Below are 22,649 nucleotides of genomic sequence, written 5' to 3'. Positions count from 1 at the left end.
ATCTTTGAAGATCCCTTCTAACTCAAAGCATTCTATGATTCTGTGAAAAGGAAGTAGCAGCAGAGACAAACCACTATGTACTGACTCTAACAACCCACCCACCCCCCTGAGTTCATCGAGGCAGGTCAAGTGAGAGTGAAGATGAACGTGGGAAAGGGGGGAGAAAACTTGTTGGTTTAATGTTTCTCTTTTTGTTTCTCACTATCTGAATCTATTTTAATTGGCAATAAGTTAAATTAATTTTCCCCAAGTTGAGTCTGTTTTTCCCTTGACAGTAATTGGTAAGTGATGTCCCATCTTTATGTTGACCCACAAACTTTCTCATCCTATTTTCTCCTCCTGTCCCACTGAGGAGGGGGAGTGAGTGGCTAGGTGGGAATTTGACTGCTTTCAAGGGCTAATCCACCACTCTTAGCCTCTATTTTTCAATTTTCTGTCATCTACAGGAAACCACAAAACACCATTTGTGACATCAGTGCTGTTTGTTCTGGAAGTAATTCACATTGCAAATAGTGAGAACCTCAATAAGTACACACAATAAGAATATTTGTGTAAACCATAAACTAAAGTTACAGAGTTTTATATAAACTACATTTAAAAAAACCACTTTAGAAATCTAACTGAAATTATAAGATACCTTAAAAGGATTTTTTTCTGAAATACTCTAGTATATTTTAAAATATACCTCTATTTTAGTTCATATATATTATCATCATAGATTAAAGAAGTACTCTACATATATCTTGTGCGATTTATAAAAAAAATGTACTTTGGATTGTCAATAAACATAGGAATTTTTAATATGATATTCCATAATCTTGAACACAATTGGTTAAGGCTTGGAATTAAGATACTAGGAGGTTTTCAGCTCTACAGAAACTCTTATAACTCAGTTGAGAATCACTTCTTCAACTAATTGCTTCAGCCACAATAGTCATGTTCCCGTACTGTATCAGATGAAATATTCTTCATCCACTCATGCTTACCGAGTTCATTCCACTGAATAAGTCTCCTGATCCTACATGAGCCATGTGAACAAAGTTTGTTGGCTCCCCAATCATGCTTGGGTCAATCCGCTGTCGTCTTTTCTGAAAGGCAGATAAAGAAACCATCTGATAGAGATTCATTAAAAAAAAAAAAAAACAAACCCAAACAAACAAGCACTTTTTGACATACAAATAAAATCTTTTAGGCCAGAGGAAGTAAACTTGGGTAGAGTGAACCATGCAGCCTGCAACCACTACAAGCCAGTATCCTCTGTTTAAAAGATGAGAACAGTCATGGAGTGCAATATGAATATTTCAATTTACAATATGTTAAACAAAATGCAGTCTAATAGTTACAAAACTACTTAAGATCAATTAAAAGCTTCCCGTTGTCTTAAAGTCTGCTTAATGTCCATTTCTAGTCAACAATAAGATCTGAAAAACACCCAGACTCAGACAGGAAGGTGCATGCCTCATGAGTGCGCTCACTGCTATTGAAACACAGCCGCAAATGAATCTTTATGAATCAGAGCCTGCAGCTATGAGAACAGATTATGGGGCTTAGCCAGCAAGTCAAAAGCACTTTTAATCTTTTCCTGTACCTTTTCACTATTGCTAAAAGCAGGTTTCAGTTCCTTATCACATCAGCATCTAAAAGCCATGGGGTAGGGGGGAGGTAAAACCACTCACACAGGCATAGCAAAACAAAATTACCTGTTCTATACCTCAACTGTTAGTGAATTCTCTATCCCAAACTAATTTGACGTGATCGACCAAATGAAATAACTACAGCTATAAAAACATTGTCATGTAGTTTCCATGGGTTTTCAAAGAGAAAGCATTCATGGAAATGAATTTAGATGTCTCAAATACAAAAAACTGATATATTTCATAGAGACATCATAAATAGTTACAAAAGAATCTCTAGCCATGTCCCAGTGCATTAATATTTCAATCTAGAAGTCAAATTCACATATGTACAGCTAACTATTTCTTAAGTTATGCATGATATAAGGTAGCAAAACATGTGACTAACTTGAGTGGAGACATCTCACACCCAGTTTATATTTACACTGGATGAAAACTACTAATCTAAAATGTTCATTATTAGGAGCATCTCTGATAATGGTAACAAATAACTGAGGCTACAAGAGCAATCAAACGTGAAAGGTGGTGGTGAATAAGGGAGGAACTGACCATTGAAGCAAAGAGATAAGAAACTCCCGAAGAGCACCAGGTACTTGGCTCATTATAATATGAAAAAACACACCTCCGTTCTTGAAGCTGCCCAGCTCTTAAGGAAGACCTAGTAATATATATGTATTAGAAAGGCAGAACCATGTGCAGTCAAGTATATAAATGGATAAAGCTTTAAGACCAAGACGTGCTAGTTTATTGCACTACCGCCTAGCACCCCTTTCTGTGCAAAATTGTAAATAAAAGCAAATACCTCCACTCTATGTGTTTATTGGTGTGCACACTGGGTGAAAGACCCTTTTTTTTGGGACAACATCACCAGGCATAATGATTATTTTAAATACATAGTTACTATATTTACACAACATAATATTGTAAAATGCTGGGACAGTTTGTGTTATAGTCCTCATTCTAAAGTGGGAAGAATCTCTGGAAAGTCACATGCTACTGGAACACACAACTCAATTAAAACACTTAACAGAAAGTCAAAGGCATTTGTGTGTACAAATATCACATCCATGATCTGCTGGTTTTAACGGAGTTTTGAAATGCTGAGGTTTTGATAGTCAGAGAACTGAGCTCTTTCTTTGAGCAACTCAACTTATTTTTCTTCTTTACTTGTTGCTAAGTATGCTGGTATAGCAGTAACAGCATTAAAATGCTGGATCTTGTGAATGACTGTAAACGATTCTCCATTCATCAGCTAGTGAACCAGTAACCACTAGTCAAAGTGAATCACCATGGTACCCTGATTCTTACCTTAAACAAGTTTCTTATCAGAGGCCATCAAGCCAGTTACATCTTGGCATGTGCCCACTGATGTGATCTCTTTGAAGCAAAGGAACAATATTTAAATTCTTTGCTAAACAAAGACCCCAAAGCAGTTCATTCTAAAAGCAAATAAAAGGGATGCTTTTTTGCTGCAGGAGCACTCAGTTTGCATTTACATTAGTGTTTCAGCTTGGATCAGGATCATGTTTTTGAAGGGACTTTGCCAGTCCCTATCTACCATGCTTCAATTTGAATTTCACTGGATTTATTTGGGATGAAGCTGAACTGGAAGACACTCATAGCTGATACACTCCAATTGCTAATGGACATTGAGACCAGAGGACTAGGCAAGGCAGTCTGAATTAAACCCTGAAACATGTCTAATGTTCACCTTGGTTCCTCAACACAAATTGTTTTGCTTTACAAAACTGCCCCTGTTAAGATGTGCTACTTTATAGTGAAGACACAGACTCATTCAGAGAACTAAAAAGACTGACTAGTGTAGGTGAATGAATATGGAGAGCACTGTAAGAAGTCACCTGTTTTAGGAAGATATAACATAGGAGACAGGAGTGGGGGAGCATGCTTAGAAAAGCTACAAAACTTTTACAGATGAGACTACAAACATGATTCCAAAGCTGAATTTTCTGAGACCCTGTACCTGAAAGAATACATACAGTACTGTTGTTTTGTAAACAATAGGAATTGACACATAGATTGATTCTTCAATAAATTTAGTATATTTAAACTGAAAGGAGCACAGAAGCAGCACATTCATCTTTCACTTTAGAATAAATTAATAGCACAATTATGCTAATTTCCCTCAGTGTATCATTTATGCCTATTCTGTGACTGTTTCTAATGCAAGTCATGTGCCCAATCTGATAATCCCAGACAAAATAAATTCTGGTTAGCCTTTGTCCATGCCCCAAACTCCATTTGGTAATTACCATAAATTAACCTTAAAATATAAATACCATTACTCATTCCAATAATGAGGTCTGACTATAAAGATGATCTATAAAACAGCTTTGCATTTGTATGATGCTAATGGAAAGGACTTCAATATAAAAGCAACTGAGTACAACATCTGAAAGCTTGTTTTAAAGTAAGGCAAACATTTCTTACAGAACACATGTATGTCCTAACTCTGACAACCTAACTGCAAAGAAAAATCCTGTTTCATCTGTGTTTCTTAGGGATGCTTTCTTGGGAGGGGGAAAACTGAAACACACTACCCCCAAAACACATGCACACACCCCAACCCCCACATTATGATTAACTTGTTAATTGACTTATCTTTCTTGTTTGAGTCAAAATACTGAAAGATTTCATATCAAAGGCAAAAAAAAAAATCAAGCTGGAATTGAGTTGAAATTTTTTTCTTTCCTTGTCTCACAGTGTCCAACCCATCTTTACTAAGGGGGTAGTAGTGGTGGTGGCAGGGAGCACAAGAGAGATGAGAGAAACAGATGTGTAAAGGGATCCTGGAAGTGGAATATGAAATATCATAATTTAATACTTTTCCTCAGTTTGTTCCCTTGACAAAAATCTACAGAATTTGGATTCCAAAGAACACATCAGGTAATCTTTACCCTAAAAAAATAAAAAATAATCTTTAAACAGAAGTACAGGAGATGCAGGTTTGTGTATTAAATGATTGAGGGGAATGAAAGCATTTTGAGAACCTATTTTAGAAGCTTTGCTTTGTACACATACAGTAGATGCACTGAAACTGTATCATATTTCTGTTACCATAGTAATGAAGTAAAGAACTGATGTCTCTTAAGCTGTGAATGATGTTTTGTACTCACACAGGGAAGCATCTCTTTTGAAGTACAAATCAGAATTCTGAAAACCACCAGCATTTGCATGATTTAGAAATTATTTTAACCCTGTAAGTTTCTTTATGATCTGAAAAGTTCTGGACATAGACAGATGGTGAAAAGCACCAGAAATTACCTCATACTAAGTGTGGACAGAGTCGAAATTTGCTGACTAAAGTCAATGATCTCATGTCCCTATGAATAGCAGTCCCATACTAAAGACAGCAAATTGTTTATGCTGACATGCCTCCTGTGAGTGGACTTAGGCACCTGATGGTAATCGTAGACCAACTCTCAGGATGAGTCAAAGTTTCTCCCACCAGGAAGGTTGATACTGTGGGAGTGCTCAAAGCACTCTTGCAGGAAATCATTCCCAGATGTGGAACAACAGAAACCATTGAATCTGATAAGATTTCTCATTTTCTAGTGGGAGTACTAAACAACATTCATGAAAGTTTAAAAATACATCAACAGCTACATGTCCCATATCATCCACAGTCCTCAGTGGAGGTGGAAAGAATTAATAGGTCTCTTAAAAATAAAATGGTTTGAAAATGTGAGTTTGAAATAACCTGAAGTTTTAGAAATAGTGCTATAGGGTAATAGAAATACCCCTTGCCAACCCCTATGGTTGTTACTAGCAGAAATTGTGTTTGGCAGGCATTTAGCTGTACATGGGACCTCTGTCCCCACTAGGATCAGCCCCTTAGATGGAGATGAATGGTTAACCCATGTCGTAGTTTAGCCCCGGTTTCCCCAGCGGGCAGCTAGAATCACTTGCCTCTCACCCCTCCCCCGCCCCCAGTGAGATGGAGAGGAGAATTAAAAAAAACAAAGGCAAAAACTCATGGGTTGGGATAAAAAACAGTTTAACGGGGCAGCAAGGAGAAAACAAAGAAAAATGAAAAAGTACTAACAGCAATGGTGAAGGAACCTACGAAGACGATGGGCAAACAGCACAGCGTGGTCCATGCTGTGGGTGCCTTCCCCATGTGGCTGCCCACCACTGCAGCAGTCAGTGCCCTCCCAGCCATCAGCTCGCCCCCCACAGCTTGCACTTAAACTCTCTTGCCACCGCACCTCCGCTGAAGCCGCCGCTGTTCCCCCCTCCCTTGCCCCGAATTGCGACTTGCATCTGAAATACCAAAAGAAAAAGAAACCGCATGGTCTGGCAGGAGCTGCGGCTCCTGCACGCACCTCCTGGCTTGCCTCCCCACCTCCGCTCCGGAACCAGAAGAAGAGCTCAAAAAGAGAGACCGAATATGGTATAGACTACCCAGATGTCCCGGCAGCATAGAAATTCACAGAATCACAGAATGTTAGGGATTGGAAGGGACCTCAAAAGATCATCTAGTCCAATCCCCCTGCCGGAGCAGGAACACCTAGATGAGGCTACACAGGAAGGCATCCAGGTGGGTTTTGAATGTCTCCAGAGTAGGAGACTCCACAACCCCCCTGGGCAGCCCGTTCCAGTGTTCTGATACCCTTACTGAGAAGTTTCTTCTCAAATTTAAGTGGAACCTCTTGTGTTCCAGTTTGAACGCATTACCCCTTGTCCTATCATTGGTTGTCACCGAGAAGAGCCTGGCTCCACCCTTGTGACACTCACCCTTTACATATTTATAAACATTAATGAGGTCACCCCTCAGTCTCCTCTTCTCCAAACTAAAGAGACCCAGCTCCCTCAGCCTTTCCTCATAAGGGAGATGCTCCACTCCCTTGATCATCTTTGTTGCCCTGCGCTGGACTCTCTCCAGCAGTTCCCTGTCCTTCTTGAACTGAGAGGCCCAGAACTGGACACCCCATCTTGACCGACCCAGCACATTCCACCCCTTATTCTATACCATATACAGGTCTCACATGTACCCACACGTTTTAACTAATTACTACCACCTTAAATACATATACACATATATGTACATATACACACACGGATATTTTCTCCCTTAGTTCATGGCATAGTCTTATTCCTTGGAAATATTCATTGAGTCCATGTCTTGTTTTTTAACAAAACCAGGACATTCCACCCCTTATAATATGCCATTCACTGAATACTTAAACCTTATCAATACAATCTATCGGTACAATCTAATTAATCACTACTACTATACATATATATACATATGTACATATATACACAGGAGTAATTAATCAGTGGACCATCCTTTGAAAAGTTCATTGAGTTCATTTTGTCACAACAGTCTCCAGGGCAGGAAAAAATGGTACAAGTGCATCTCATGACCACTGTTTGTGGGTTAAAGACATCAGCTTCAAAGAAGTTGTCAGGCACCACTTGAAGAAGCTAGCTCTATTTTCATCATCGCTGTCTTGATCTGAACGACACATATTAAACACTGTTAGTATGGTAATTCACATCATGCAGTTCAGTATTGAGTATTTTCACCTAGAATCAAAACCCCTTGAGGTACACACCTGTCCTTTAACTGACAGGCAAAATTCACTAAAAGAAAAACTTGTTTTTAAAAAACAAGTTTCTCTTTTAGTGAATTTTGCCTGTCAGCTAAAGCCTTCATATTAGCCGCATTTTCCTGGAGAACAAGACACATGTTTTGGTAAACCTAGCAATGGAATGCAAACTTACTGATAAGCATGGATGGACATCTCGCGAGAGGGCCAATAAGAAACCGGTGACCAAGAGACTGACCAACTGTGTATGACATTCCATTCACGTGAATACTTCATATACAAGTGGGAGATCACGAGGATCTCGGCCCCTTTCCTTTTTCCCTTTTTCCCTTTTTCCCTTTTTCCCTTTTTCCCTTTTTCCCTTTTTCCCTTTTTCCTCATGGCTGACATTATGAGAGGACCTTGCTGGTTGTCCCTGCAAACTGAGGCCTAGTGAGAGACTGAATCCAGCTCCGGTTGGCTACAGAGTCTAATCCAGGACTTTGGGTGCTGGCTCTGCAGTTGCTGAGACTTTCAAGATTGGTTTTGTATATTTTGTATTATTTTCTCTATTCTTATTAGTACCATTAGTAAAACATCTTTAATTTTTCCAACTCTCTTCTCTGTCCTTCTTTCCCTCCCGATCGCCTGTCCTGAGTGGGAAAGGGGGAGAGGGAGGGGCAAAAAGGGGGAAGTGGGGGGGAGAGGAGGTTAACAATACATCTGCCAGGGTTTGATTGTCACCCCACAATCTAAACCCTCGACAACACCGGATTTCTCCATCCTTAAGCATCACTCACCAGGTGCTGCCAGGTCCCTGGGCAAAAACAATCCCACGAATGGGCTTGCCTTTGCCTGAGGCAGGAGTAAACCAGACTGCCTTTCCTAACTTATTTTTCATGTGTACTACAGGGACTTTATCTCCTTCTACAGTTCGTAGAATTTCTGATTGGGCAGGCCCGGTTCGATTGGTTGATCCCCTAGTGTTGACCAACCAAGTGGCTTTTGCTAAATGTGAACCCCAGTTTTTAAAAGTTCCACCACCAAGTGCCTTTAGTGTAGTTTTTAACAAACCATTGTACCTTTCAATTTTCCCAGAGGCTGGTGCATGATATGGAATATGATATACCCACTCAATACCATGTTCTTTGGCCCAATTGTCTATAATACTGTTTTTGAAATGAGTGCCATTGTCTGATTCAATTCTTTCTGGCGTAACGTGTCGCCAAAGGACTTACTTTTCAAGGCCCAAGATAGTATTTCGGGCTGTAGCATGAAGTACGGCATATGTTTCCAACCATCCAGTGGTTGCTTCCACCATTGTAAGTACATAACGCTTACCTTGACGTGTTTGTGGAAGTGTAATATAATCAATCTGCCAAGCTTCTCCATACTTATACTTTAACCATCGCCCCCCATACCATACAGGTTTTAACCGCTTCGCTTGTTTGATTTCGGCGCAAGTTTCACATTCATGAATAACCTGTGAAATAGTGTCCATAGTTAAATCCACCCCTCGATCGCGAGCCCATTTATATGTTGCATCTCTACCTTGATGCCCTGAAGCATCATGGGCCCACCGAGCTAGGAAGAGTACACCTTTATGTTGCCAGTCCAAGCCCACCTCAGCTACTTTAATCTTAGCAGCTTGATCTCCTTGTTGGTTGTTTAGATGCTCCTCGGTGGCTCGACTTTTAGGCACATGAGCATCTACATGACGAACTTTCACAGGCAGGCTCTCTAGCCGAGCAGCAATGTCTTGCCACAGTGTGGCAGCCCAAATGGGTTTACCTCTGCGCTGCCAGTTGCTTTTCTTCCATTGCTGTAGCCACCCCCACAAGGCATTTGCTACCATCCATGAGTCAGTATAAAGTATTGGCCACTTCTCTCGTTCAGCAATGTCCAAAGCCAGCTGGATGGCTTTCACTTCTGCAAACTGACTGGATTCACCTTGTCCTTCAGTGGCTTCTGTAACTTGTCGTGTGGGACTCCACACAGCAGCTTTCCACCTTCGATGTTTTCCTACAAGACGACAGGATCCATCTGTGAACAGTGCATACTGCTTATCAGTCTCTGAAAGAGTATTATATGGTGGTGCTTCTTCAACACATTTTACTTCCTCCTCATCTGGAGACATCCCAAAGTCTTTGCTTTCTGGCCAGTCTGTAATCACTTCTAAGATCCCTGGGCCGATTGGGACTTCCAATTCGAGCTCGTTGCGTGATCAGTGCAATCCGTTTACTCCACATAACATCGGTTGCATGATGTGGAGAGGGAACCATCCCTTTGAACATCCAGCTCAGCACCGGCAGTCGAGGTGCTAGGGCTGTGCTTCAGTGCTGATCACTTCTGAAGCAGCTCGAACTCCTTCATATGGTGCTAGTATCTCCTTTTCAGTTGGAGTATAGTTGGCCTCAGATCCTTTGTATCCTCGACTCCAAAAACCTAAGGGTCGACCTCGGGTTTCTCCTGGTGCTTTCTGCCAGAGGCTCCGGGTAAGTCCATTATCTCCGGCTGCGGTGTAGAGCACATTTTTAACATCTAGTCCAGTCCAAACTGGTCCAAAGGCCACCGCATGAGTTATCTCACGCTTAATTTGTTCAAAGGCTTGTCGTTGTTCCGGGCCCCACTCAAATTGGTTCTTTTTACGAGTCACTCGATAGAGAGGGCTCACAATCTGGCTGTAGTCAGGAATATGCATTCTCCAAAAACCTACAACGCCCAAGAAAGTCTGTGTCTCCTTTTTATTAGTAGGTGGAGACATTGCTGCAATTTTGTTGATCACATCCATTGGGATCTGACGACGGCCATCTTGCCATTTTATTCCTAAAAACTGGATCTCTCGTGCAGGTCCCTTGACCTTGCTTCGTTTTATGGCAAAACCAGCATCCAAAAGAATCTGAATTATTCTCTCACCTTTCTCAAAGACTTCTTTCGCTGTGTCGCCCCATACGATGATGTCATCAATATATTGCAAGTGTTCTGGAGCTTTACCTTGCTCCAGCGTGGTCTGGATCAGTCCATGGCAGATGGTAGAACTGTGTTTCCACGCCTGGGGCAAGTAGTTCCACGTGTACTGGATGTCCCTCCAGGTGAAAGCAAACTGCGGCCTGCACTCTGCTGCTACAGGAATAGAGAAAAATGCATTAGCAATGTCAATTGTAGCATACCACTTAGCTGCCTTTGACTCCAGTTCAAATTGCAGTTCTAGCATGTCAGGCACAGCAGCACTCAGTGGTGGTGTAACTTCATTCAGGCCACGATAGTCTACAGTTAGTCTCCACTCGTCACTAGACTTTCGCACTGGCCAGATTGGGCTGTTAAAAGGTGAGCGAGTCTTACTGATCACACCCTGGCTTTCCAGTTGATGGATCAGCTTCTGGATAGGAATCAAAGAGTCTTGATTGGTGCGATATTGCCGGCGATGCACCGTTGTGGTAGCAATTGGCACCTGCTGATCGTCAACCATCAGCAGTCCTACAACAGAAGGGTCATCTGAAAGACCAGGCAAATCAGACAGCTGTTCAATTTTCTCAGTGTCCACAGCTGCTATACCAAATGCCCACCTATACCCTTTTGGGTCCTTAAAATACCCTCTCCTGAGGTAGTCTATGCCAAGGATGCACGGAGCATCTGGACCGGTCACAATGGGATGCTTTTGCCAGTTTTTTCCAGTTAGGCTCATTTCAGACTCTACAACAGTCAGTTCCTGGGATCCCCCAGTCACTCCAACAATATTGATGGATTGCGTTCCTTTATAATTAGAAGGAATTATTGTGCACTGAGCACCAGTGTCCACTAAAGCTTTGTACTCCTGGGGTTGTGTTGTACCAGGCCATAATATTTGTACAGTCCAATAAACTCTGTTATCCCTTTCCTCCACCTGGTTGGAGGCAGGGCACCTCTAATTCCTGTTTTGCACAGTCTCTGGGTGTGAATTAGAGGTTCCTTCAAGAGCATCAGAATCTCTTCTGCTCCTTTTGTAAACTGGAGCAGCCACCTTCCTAGGAGTTTTTCCTTTTAGCTCACGTACTCGTTCTTGAAGTTCTGAGGTAGGCCTTCCATGCCACTTATTCATGTTTTCTCCCTGCTCATGTAGGAAGAACCACAGTGAACCTCTTTTTGTGGGCTGTCTCTGCCTTCTCTCTCGAGATTGGAAACTCCTTCTCCTAACAGCTGAAACATAGGTTTGTGCAGGTCGTGAACGGTACGAGTCTTCTCTGAGCTCTTTGATTTCTTGCAATAGCTTTTCAAACCGGTCATCAGATTTTTCACACAGTTTCTCCACAGCGGAGACACAAGTCCATAGAGAGCCAGCAAGGCTGTCCTCAAAGTTCTGGAGCTGCTCAATTACTTCAGTAATATTTTGTACACCTCTAGCTGACCAGACCATTCCTGCCAATGACTTAGCATATGCAGGTGGTGCACTTTGTACAAAACTGCGCCACAGAGGTCGTGTACAATTGATTCTATCTGGGTCTGTCCCCTCTTGGTTGTCTGGTCCAAAATAGATGATCTCTCACACAGCTAATTCTCTCAGGAACTGGATACCTCTCTCCATAGTATTCCATTTCCCTAACTTGGATATACAATCTTCCTTGTAGGGAAATCTTACTTCCATAGCTGCCAGGAGTTGGGTCCAGAGAGTAGCGGCATTAGACTCTCTTGAAATTGCCCTATCAGTGGTGGAATCTTTTGACAGAGATCCCAGCTGCCTGGTTTCACCACCTTCCAATTCAATTGTTTCTGCCCCATTGTCCCAGCATCGCAGCAGCCAGGTTAAAATATTCTCGCCTTCACGACGACTAAAGTCTTTTCGCAGATCTCTCAGCTCACCTGGAGAAAAGGACCGAGTGGTGGTCACTTCATCTCCACCCTGTCCTGATGGTGCCCCTTGGGTTGATGTTGGCCCTGTGCCATCACCTGCTGCACAGGTAGTCTTTCTAGTGACTTTCTTACAACCAGCAACTGATGCTGATATGGGTTCACCATCATCTGATTCATTTTCAGAGTCTGAATGACTGTCACAGTGATTGCTGTGGTTACAGCAGCAACAGTGAGCAGTGTGTGAAGACGGGGGGGCTGCCTTGTTAGCCTTTGAGGCTGGAGAAGTAACGTTATCTGCAGTGACCTTGGCAGAGGAGTTCTGCGGAGGAGCTGTAGCTTCAGCCTGAGAAGCCGCGGTTGCGGGGACAGTGGCTGAAGTGGCACCTTTTGCTGTTTTGCTTTTTCTCGAATGGCTAGGAGTGCTTTTTGCTAAAGCTTCCAAAGACGCACCGCAAATCTCAGGACTAAAAAGAGACGCAAACCTCCTGTTGAACCTCATTTCTCTTAACAGTAACACAAAGTGACACACATTCAGCAAACCAGATAGCACCCTCACAGTTCTATCAAAGCTCCAAGGATATTCAAAGTTCTCTAAAACATTTGCGAACTGTCCTAGCGAAAACACGAAAGTATGGTTAGTCAGACTTTATAAAGATTCGCTTGACCAATTAGCAAACACATAGCTGTATTGCGCTTTAATCTCTCCTGGAGGTTTTTCAAGGTAAAGCAAAATCGAGTAGAAATTCATTACAGGCTGCAGTATAATGAAATAAACCAGTGCCAAACCACACAGTATTATCATGACCGCTGTCCAGTTTCTTGTTGTTATATAATGAATACTTCGATTCAGAAGGAAAAACCAACACAGATATGGGATCAGCGAGCACAATGTAGAAAATAACTGATACAACTTATGCCATAACATCTTTAAATCAATGTAATTCACTTTGCCTTAATACAACTAAATCATATCCGAAGCAAACAGACGCGCGAGTATCACAACTCTGAGTTGGCACCGTGCCAAGAAAATTGAACAGTACATCAGAGCAGTAGAAAAGTCAAAAATCTCCGAATTTACCCCTTTCTCTTGGCCCACGTTGGGCGCCAATCTTCTGTCGAGGGTATAGATTGCAGGGTGACAATCAAACCCTGGCAGATGTATTGTTAACCTCCTCTCCCCCCACTTCCCCCTTTTGCCCCTCCCTCTCCCTTCTTCCCACAAAGGACAGGCGATTGCAAGGGAAAGAAGGACAGAGAGAAGAGAGTTGGAAAAATTAAAGATGTTTTACTAATGCTACTAATAAGAATAGAGAAAATAATACAAAATATACAAAACCAATCTTGAAAGTCTCAGCAACTGCAGAGCCAGCACCCAAAGTCCTGGATTAGACTCTGTAGCCAACCGGAGCTGGATTCAGTCTCTCACTAGGCCTCAGTTTGCAGGGACAACCAGCAAGGTCCTCTCCTAATGTCGACCATGAGGAAAAAAAGGGACGAGATCCTCGTGATCTCCCACTTTTATATGAAGTATTCACGTGAATGGAATGTTATACACAGTTGGTCAGTCTCTTGGTCACCGGTTTCTTGTTGCCCCTCTCGCGAGATGTCCATCCGTGCTTATCAATAAGTTTGCATTCCATTGCTAGGTTTACCAAAACATGTATCTGGTTCTCCAGGAAAATGCAGCTAATATGAAGGCTTTAGCTGACAGGCAAAATTCACTAAAAGAGAAACTTGTTTTTTAACAAAACCAGGACAGTCCATTATTTTGGATTCCATCAGGACAAGCAGGAAAGATGGAGTGCCATGTTGGAGTGTTGTATTGCTGCATGCTGCATTTGGAATGTTTATTTCTTGTTCACAGCCTGCATGCCAGAAGCGCTGACCTCGAGCAGGTGGCTGAATACCAGTTGTTGGAGCAAGCTTTGGTTCCATCATTGCCTCACTTTGCTGAATTTTGTTGAAGGTTATTCTTCATTAACCTGAAAGACACTTATTGAATACTGTTAATCTTATGAATAGTATTATGCAGTAATTACCATCATACAATTCATGTAATGGGAGCATACTCACCTAACATCAAATTCCCTGAGGTATACATCACACTCCTCCATCCTTTAACATCACCCACCAAGTGCACCCAGGTCCCTGAGCAAAAGCAATCCCACGGATGGGTTTACCTTTGCTCAGGGCAGGGGTAACCCAGACTGTTTTCCCCAACATATTCTTCATTCACACCACAGGGACTTCATCCCCCTCCACAGTGTGTGGAGGCTTCGACTGGGCAGGGCCAGTTCAACTGGTAGATCCCCTGGTGTTAACCCAACCAGGTGGCCTTTGCCAAATTTGAATCCCAATTTCTAAAAGTTCCACCACCCGTTGCTCTTAGTGTAGTCTTTAACAGTCCATTGTACCATTTGATTTTTCCATCGGCTGGTGCATGGTAGGGGACGTGATATACCCACTGAATGCCATGCTCTTTGGCCCAAGTGTCTATGAGGTTGTTCCGGAAATGAGTCCCATTGTCTGACTCCACGGTTGCTATGCCAAAGGCCCACCTGTACCCCTTTGGGTCCTTAAAATACCCTCTTCTGAGGTAGTCTATACCAAGGATGTATGGAGCATCTGAGCCAGTCACAATGGGGTGCTTTTGCCAGTCCTTTCCATTCAGGCTCACCTCAGCATCTAATACAGTTAGCTGTTGGAATCCCCCAGTCACCTTAGAAAATGCTGATGGGTTCTGTCCCTTCATAGTTTGATAAAATTAGAGTACATTCCATCCCAGTGTCCACCAGAGTCGTGTACTCCTGTGGCTCTGATGTTCCAGGTCATTGAATCCACAGAGTCCAATAAACTATATTATCCCTCTCCTCCACCTGTCTGGAGGCAGGGCCCCCTAGTCCTGGTCATGGTACTCATTGCTTCCTTTTTGCAAGAATGAATTAGAAGCTCCTTCAAGAGGGTCAGAGGCAAGGTCAGCTCTTCTACTCTGTCTGGGGAACTACCTGCTGGAAACTGGGGCAGCATTTTTCCTGGCATAATGTCCTCTTGTGGTTGTCTCCCCTTTCAGCTCATGTACCCATGCCTCTAGGACTGAGATAGGTTGTCCATCCCATCGCCTCATGTCTTCTCCATTGTCACACAGGAAAACCAAAGGATGCCCCGTTTTGTATATCCTCTGTATTCTCTCCCTTGATCAGAGAAACACTCATTCTGAATAGCTGAAACCCTAGGCCATGCAGGTGTGGAGCAGAACTTTTCTTCAAAACGCTGGAACTCTTCGGACAATTTTTCAGCTAGTACGTCGGGCAGTTTCTCCACAGCTGAGACACAAGCCCATAGGGAGATAGACTTCCCTTGTACTGACAGAGCTGGCCAGTCAATTCATCCACCATTTGACCCTTGCCTTCTTTCCATGACATTACTGCCAATGAGCTGGCGTAGGATGATGGTGCACTCCACAGGAACCTCCACCACATGGGTTGCATGCACTGGATCTCATTGGTAGCAGTGGGTAGATTGTCATTATTGGTGTTATTATAAATCACCTCCAGAACAGCTAGCTCCCTCAGGTACTGGATACCTTTCTCCATGGTGGTCCACTTGCCTGGGTGACAGGTAACATCTTCCTTGAAGGGATACCTTTCCTTCACACCTGACAGAAGTCACCTCCAGAGGCTGAGGGTTTGTGTCTTCTTCCAATCGCCTTGTCAATGCCCCTTTCGCTAAACAGGGATCCTAGTTGCTTAGTTTCCCTGACTTCTAATTCCACACTACTGGCCCCATTGTCCCAGCATCAGAGCAGCCAAGCAATTATGTGCTCGCCATCCCAGAGGCTGAAATCCTTTTGTATATCTCACAGTTCACCTGGGGACAGAGATCGGGTGACTATCTCTGGTTCTGCCTCCTCCTCCTCCTGTTCTTGTGATGGGGTTGGGTCATCATCTTCCGTCACTAAGCCAACTGATTTCTTTGTGTAGTTCTTCTTCTGGAGAGGAGCAACTGATACAGACACAGGTTGGTTCTCTGATTCAGTTGCAGCCCCTGCCACCTGGGTCTGAGTAGCCACAGTGCCTGTCGCTGGGGTGTGAGCAGCCACAGCATCTGGCCCAAGGGTGGAAGCAGCTGCAGTGCCTGTTGGTTTTTTACCCTCCCTCTCTTCACCCTGGGGGCACTGCATGATGTTGAGTAGTGTTTGATAGATACTGGCCAGGGCCCAACACAGTGCAGTGAGTTGTGCCTCTTTAGAATAGCTAGAGCATTTCTCTTTTACATATTCTGTCACCTCAACAGGGTCCTGCAGTTGTTCAGGAGTGAAACTCCAGACCATTGGAGGTGAGAAATTCTCCAGATATCTGCTCATGTTTTCCCACACACCATTCCACCCATGATCATCCGACCTTGGGGCAAATCTATAGGTGATATTCTTAGCATATCCTTTTGTAACCCTGTATATGACCTGGCACACATTCAGAAGACATAGCAACAAGACATAGCTTGAATATCCTCAGGGTGTCCAAAGTCCTCAGAAACTGTTGGACCCAAGCCAGAGGAGAAAAAAGAGGTGAAGAAATGAGGGAAGATTCCACTTCCCTCTGTCTTCTCCATAGACTGAGTACGATTACTAATAAATTCTGAGAGATGGCACCTGATATATGGAAAAATCAACAATATCTTATAAAAATAGCACCAGAGCTGTGTAAGAAATGAAATCATGATCTCATAGGCTGATATCATACAGGACAGCATTATGATAAACCAAATCCTTTTCCCAGATGTAATAAACAGCACCGCAGGGAAGATGTAGGGCATGTAGGAATTCAGATGACACAGCCACGTAGACAAACAAAGAAACATCTTGACCACTTAACTAATAGAGTAAATTTTAACACACTCTGGTCAGCTCTGTTATGATCCCAGCCCCTCACTTCTCCTGCATGGCTTGCCAAAGAGGACTGTCATAGTTTAGCCCCTGTCCCCCCAGCTGGCAGCTCACTCACCCCTCCCCCGCCCCTGGTGGGATGAAGAGGAGAATTAAAAAAACAATAAAGGCAAAAACTCATGGGCTGGGATAAAAAACAGTTTAACGAAGCAATAAGGAGAAAACAAAGAAAAACGAACAAGCTAGGTCCCTGCTAGGACCAGCTTCTTAGATGGAGATGAATGGTTGACCCAGTATGTTTTATATATGCAACAAGGGGTTGAGGGAAAAAGAAGTATGCTCAGTGGTATCAACCCATACCCCTTGAAATACAGGCACATGACATACAGCCTGGAGATGAAGTGTTAATTAAGGTGTTTTCATGAAAATCAAAATTAGAACCTAAATGGAAAGGACCATATACTGTCTGGTTATGTTCTTATTTTACTGTTAAAGATTTGGGAAGAGAAAATTGGATACACTATTCTCATGTCATGTGGTGAACCAGCTAACAAATGACTACATGAAAAAAAAAAAAGCAAGTCTATTTTCAGTCTCTGTTATCTCTTACAGCACCCCATGGAATGTCTGGTTCTCCAGGAAAATGCAGCTAATATGAAGGCTTTAGCTGACAGGCAAAATTCACTAAAAGAGAAACTTGTTTTTTAACAAAACCAGGACACACAGTTAGAGACCTAGGGTCACTTCTGAAGCTGTAATGTTTCTATTTCTACTTAAAAGCAGCTGGAGTATAAACCAAGTATACAGTGCTTTTATAAGAAGTAAGGGGTTTTTAAGCTTCTGAAAAGCTGTATCAACTTCCTTTTCAGGAAAGATTTTAATGTAGCTGCTGCAAATTATTTAGGACAAAGGAAGGTGAGGGAATTGCCAGAAGGTTGAAGTGGTAGGATTCCTTAATATCATTTTATATAATCTTCTAGTTATCCAGTCTTTGGGATCCTTTACAGAGGTAACTTGTAAATCCAATAAGAATAACCACCATCATTTTGGGGAAATTCCTAGATGGTTATCAAATTACAAAGTTTACAAACAACTTTAGGGGACCAGGACAGAGACAAAAGTTACTAGAATAGGAAAGGAAAAAGGGTCAAAGACAGGATGTGCTCCTCATAAGTATGCTGTGGGCTGTAGATATCAGTTATCTCTCCACTAAAGTGAGACATTTTACATTGATTCATTTTATATGGTATGCAACTGTCCTTAGTGTAAGGCTTGTGGAAGGCTACTCTATATTCCATATCCATGGATCTTTGGACACTTTATACCCAGAACTTTGGGGAATTTCAGTGAAATGAAGTGTTTGTAGATGGAGGTGAGGCACAGAGACTATGCAGGAAGTCTGTGAAGAGACAGTTCCATTGATTGTGGAAGCATGCTTCTGAGTGCTATAGTCTGGTGACACTGTGGCACAGGGGTCTCTTAAAATCATCTGATAAGATCAGAATTTGGCGGTTGTCATGTTGATGAACCCTCTGTTCAAAACCACCTTGTTTTATTAGCATAGCTGCAAGAGTCCACTGGAGATCCATCCGTTGGTATAAAGGTATCTGACATTCAGGATATAAAACATGGAACAAATGTGGGTTTTATTTTAGCTTAGTTTTATGTTTTTTTTAATTTAGGAACAATAGATATTTTCCTGTAAGTGATTATGAAATGAAAATGTTGGTCAGTAATAGCTTAATTACTGCTGCTGTAACATGATATGGAATCATGGCTAAGTACTTATTTCCTTTGCAGTTTGCTTTGTTTTTATGTCTGAGTTGAAAAATTAACTTTGAACTAATGGAGGAAATTCAGGCCCTCCAAAGAAATAGGGAAAGCAAGTCTGGTCTGAGGATGCATCTTCCCAGACATGTTAGATTAGTGTGTTTGCTCTAAGGATAATGAAACAACTATATTCACATAGAGAGCTGACATGATACTCTGACTATTTGAGATCCCTCCCTGGAAATTCAGTGTACTTGCTGTGTTTTTGTACTTTTATTTAGTTTATCATATAGCATCCTGCACAAATATAGCACAATGTTTTTATTGCTTCATTCTCCCCCTTCCCTTGAAGTAACTGAAAACTACAGAAATTCTGAACTACTTAAGCCAGCAGATTTCCATGTTTAATTCTTCTGAATTCCCATAATTTCCCCTATATTTGGTTAGTGCTGTGTACAGGGCCTATCTGGGATGAAGTTAATTTTCTTCATAGCTGCCCATATGGTTGTCCCATCCCACCAGGGAAGATGAGTTAACTCTGAATAAAAAAACCAAATTGCTGTCTTTTGAGTGTAACATACGGGGCAAGGAAATTTTCAAGAAACAGGGACATTTTCATGCCAAAGGTATAGTAGTTGGACATTTCGACCCCATATACTGCCTAATCAGATCGTGCCTGGGGTTTTGGCTTTCATGGTGCTTCCTACCATGGTGGGGTGTCAAAAAATGGAACATCTTAAATGGACACATGGTAGGAAGACCAACAGAACATTGGAGTCCTGCCATTTCATAAATGTTCAGATGTGAGTATATATATATTTTCCCATTGGAACATGCCCATGCAGTTCCTCACGAGGGAGGATACTGAGAGGTGGAACAGGTGGTTCCTCCATCATTTGCCTAGTATGTTGTTCCGTTAACTGTCCAAAATGACTTTTTCTTACTGTATTTACCTCCTTGTATTCCAAAGGTGAACAAACCCTTGTATTCATTCCCATGCCAAGTTTTGATTAGCTCTATTTCCAGAGATTTGTTCAGCAAAACACTCATACAATACATACCTATAATAGAAAATCTAAAAGTTCCTCTAGGCCATTTTCCCTATTCTTTACTTTACCATAGGTATTTCTTGTCCAGTTTTATAAAGATTTGGTTCCCCAAAAGGACACTTCCAATAAAAACATAAACAAATCACAAAAATTAACATTATAATACAAGCGGTTATAGTAACAACTAAAAATTCCGTAAGTCCCATACGACTTGGTCTCTTCAATTACCTGATTACATGTGCCTTAATGAAGCAGGAACTTTTCACAGGTGAGATTTGTTTCTTTCCTCTTCTTCCTGCAAGGAAAGAAAAAGGAAAAACTTGGTCCTTCGAACTGGCTTTAGAAGGAGGGAACAATCCACCTAGTACTGATTTTATGCTCCCCGCCACAGACATCAGTGGTCACCCAGGCATACTTATTGAAAGGAGTTTTTAGTACTAGGAAGACTTAGAATCATAGAATAACAGATTGTCCTGAGTTGGAAGGGACCCACAAGGATCATCGAGTTCAACTCCTGTCCCTGCATGTGACAACTCCACAGTTCACACCATGTGTCTGAGGGCATTGTCCAGTCTCTTCTTGAACACTTGTCAGGCTTGGGGCTGTGACTACCTCCTTGGGGAGCCTATTTCAGTGCTTCACCACCCTCTGGGTGAAGAACCTTTTCCTAATGTCTAGCCTAAACCTCCCCTGGCACATCTTTCTGCTATTCCCTCAGGTTCTGTCATTGGTCACTAAAGAGAAGTGTTTGGTGCCTGCCCTTCCCCCTCCCCTTGTGAGGAAGCTGTAGACCGCGATGAGGTCTCCTCTCAGTCTCCTCCAGGGTGAATAAACCAAGCGACTTCAGCTGCTCCTCATATGGTTTCCTCTCCAAACCCTTCACCAACTTTGTAGCCCTCTTCTGGAAACTCTCTAGTAGCTTAATATCTTTCTTATACTGTGGCACCCAAAACTGCACACAATGCTCCAGGTAAGACCGCACCAGTGCAGAGTAGAGCGGGACAATCACCTCCCTTGCTCGACTAGCAATACTGTGCTTGATGCACCCCAGGACATGGTCGGCCCTCTTCGCTGCCAGTTGGCTCATGTTCAACTTGCCATCGACCAGAACTCCCAGATCCCTCTCCATGGAGTTGCTTTCCAGCATCTCATCCCCTAGTCTGTATGTACATTCAGGTTTGCCATGTCCCAGGTGCAGAATCCAGCACTTAGCCTTATTGAACTTCATGTGGTAGGTGATTGCCCAGTTCTCCAATTTGTCCAGATCCCTCTGCAGGGCCTCTCTGCCCTTGAGAATGTCGACAGCTCCCCGCAATTTTGTGTCATCAGCAAACTCAGTAAGCAATCCCTCAAGTCCTGTGTCTAAGTCATTTATGAAGACATTGAAGAGCGCTGACCCGAAGATGGATCCCTGCAGAACCCCGCTAGTCACTGGTCACCAGCCCGACATAACCCCATTTACTAGAACCCTTTGAGCCCAGCCTGTCAGCCAGTTGCTCACACAATTTCATTGTGTGTTTACCCAGCTATATGCAGGCCATTTGTCCAGGAGAATACTGTGAGAGACAGTATCAAAGGCTTTACTGAAATCCAAAAAGATCACATTGACAGGCTTCCCTTGGTCACCTAGGTTGGTAACCTTATTGTAGAATGAAATTAAGTTTGACAAACAAGACTTTCCCTTCATGAACTGTCCCATCCCAACAGATGGGATGAGGGATGAGTTAACTCTGAACGTGACATGCACCCTGACTCAACAGATGAGATCAGGTGTGAGTTAGCTCCGGGTAATTCTGCACGGCAATGCGAAGTGAATGACAGACAATCACTCCGGGGGTCCAATTATGAATTTACTAAAAGCACATGGTGGTATACAAATTACAGCAATCAGTGACTTGGCAAAAGTATGTTATAGTACCACAAAACTTATCAATACATTGACAGCAAAAACCCTTCTAAAAACGGTGGATTGGCAACAATTAGTAAACTGTAATGCAAAACTTAACAAGACTTTAGCAGCAGAACTTACAATGGTACTACTTATAAAGAATGTTTATGAAAAAGGAAGAGAGAGAGAGGACAACTAAGATATCAGAAAGAGAAAGAGAGAAGGAGAGACAGAGAGGGAGAGTAAGATATCACCACTCCACAGGTACATCGGTCCCGCGACGACCTCTGGAGAGGAGGACACGTTGAAGATTTACACGTCGCCAACCTGTATCATACATGAGGTTGTTTTATAACCCTGTTCATTTACATGCGAGATAGGAGAAGGCAGTTCATCTCCTCCCTCTGCTCGCTCTTCATGCTAATTAGGAAGACTCTTCTAGAAATGGGTCTGGGGTCTTCAAACTAGGGGAAAGTTCACGGTATTGACCAGAAGTGAGTTGTCTTGCCCGTCAGGGATAGCTGTTGGTTCGTGGTTTCTTCTGGTAGTTGGTTGTCTGACAGATGGTTCATCTCTATCATCCCAATTAGGCCATGATACCTTTTACAGCAACACTATTAATTGTCCTTATCTTCCAGGGTGTCTGCCTCCATGGCCATAAAACTTCGGGGAAGATAAGATGAGGTGTCATCTATCTCTTCCTCCCAAAGTAGCAAAAAACAGAGGTTTAAGGCATAACAAGGTCCTTTGTTCTGCTAAGCATGGGGATAGTGCTTCAGGGTTGTCACATGAACCTATGCTGGCTGGGACCTATGACTGCGTTGTCATTCAGATGTTTTTAATAACTCCCAGAAGGATCTTCTCCATGATTTTTCCAGGAACAGAAGTGAGACTGACAGGCCTGTAGTTGCCAGGGTCATCCCTGTTGCCCTTCTTGTAGATTGGGACAACATTTGCCACCTTCCAGTCATCCGGGACCTTTCCAGATTCCCACGAGCGTTGAAAAATCACGGAGAGAGGTCTCCCTATGATGTCAGCCAGCTCTTT

The sequence above is a fragment of the Patagioenas fasciata genome, chromosome W (genome assembly GCF_037038585.1).
Source record: "Patagioenas fasciata isolate bPatFas1 chromosome W, bPatFas1.hap1, whole genome shotgun sequence".
Taxonomy (NCBI): domain Eukaryota; kingdom Metazoa; phylum Chordata; class Aves; order Columbiformes; family Columbidae; genus Patagioenas; species Patagioenas fasciata.
The sequence above is the reverse complement of the archived record's forward strand: the minus strand, read 5'-3'. Positions refer to the sequence as shown.